Raw genomic sequence first — 1692 nt, 5'->3', positions numbered from 1 at the left:
ATTGGTAATTGGAAGAAGGAGGAAAATATAAATCAAAAACGATTTGTCAGGAAATTATATAATTATTGAACTGGCAGAGGGCTACATAGAGGCTAATTATACTCTTCTACAAGTTTGCATATTTGTGTCTTTAAGGGCAGTTCCAGGTTCCAACTGGTAATTGTCTTGTATAAAACACAAGAAACTGAATATAAAGGGCCTTCTTAAATAATTATTCCTAACTACCCTCTCTGTCATGCCCTGGGCCCTTTAGATGTGACAATGGGATAAACCCATCGATATATAATGCCATGAACTCTTCTAGAAAAATGATTTTTCAGTAATTTTCACTTTTCTTTCTTGTGAAGGTACTTTAATTTGAAGATCTATATTTTTAGATGGAATCTGCGTGGTACATAGGAAAACCTTTTGCCAGTAAAAACCTGTACATTTAATATAATCTTTAATTTGTGACACTGACTTAATTTGTATGTTTTATTTTTCTTGGGCTGAAGCTTTCTAGGTCTGATTTATAAATAAAATTAAATCCAATCCACCTTTCTCCAGCTCCACTGTAACCATGAACTATGGGAATAATTTAGCATGGCTCTCTGCTCCCTTCAGAAACACTATATTTTCACACAGCCTACAGAGTGATTATTCAAAATATAAATCAAATCTATTACATCCTCCTTGAAACCTCCAAAAGGCTTCCTACTTCAACCTCCTCACAAGTCCCTTCTCCTATCATTTCCTCTTACTCATCATTATTTAACCAAATTTGCTGTCACATGATTTGCATTTTTTTTATCTCTGCCTTGCTCTTCAATAAGATCTTCATGTGACAGCTTACCTCTTGCTACTCAAATGACATGTACTCAGTAAGGAATACCTCTGTCCACTCACCCATAGTAATCAATTATATTGGATGCTTTTCTAATACCTTATTTTTCATTTGGTGGCAACGTAAAGGAGCTTTCTAGAATTTCACAATTGTAGGCCCCACAATTAAACTACAATATGAATTTTAATAAGCTACCTAGGTGAATCAATAGACATAAAAATTGAGAACACTGGTGTAACATGTAAAAGTAAATGATTTCTTCCTTTCAGTTAATGGTTATTAAAGAATAATAATCCAATTGACAGTTACAACTAAGAGTGATATATCTAGAATTATTAGCATTCTATTAACTTTGGCATAGTTAGAACACAGCAAGTAATTTTGTACTCATTTTCAGAAATTATTCCCAAATACTTGAATCAATACTTTCTTTTTCCCATGTACATTAGGAATATAAATAGATATATTCTTATCTCAGAACTATGTCATGTAAACAGGTTAAGAATCTTTAGTTTCTACTAAATCTCAAGACTCTAAAATGGGCAACTATATAGCACTTCATTATGATTTTAACAAATAACATACATTCTTCAGGAATAAACCTGCCACCAGAATTGTTTAAATTACTAGCTCAAACTATTATTAATTCACAAAACTCAATGATTAAAAGGTCCAAATTGCCTAAGATAAATATTAAGCTAAAAGGCTTTTAATAAGGAATGAACATTACAACTCAATTTTAAATAAGCTCATAAAAACCTAAAAGTGCAATAAATGCTTTTTATTGTATGCTCATTTCAATGAGTAACATTTAGAAATAATAATCCCACATAACAGTGACAATCTTATTTTACAGCGTGTACATCATT

Source organism: Spermophilus citellus (genome assembly GCF_964194105.1).
Source record: "Spermophilus citellus genome assembly, chromosome: X".
Taxonomy (NCBI): Eukaryota; Metazoa; Chordata; class Mammalia; order Rodentia; family Sciuridae; genus Spermophilus; species Spermophilus citellus.
This window is presented reverse-complemented; position numbering follows the sequence as displayed.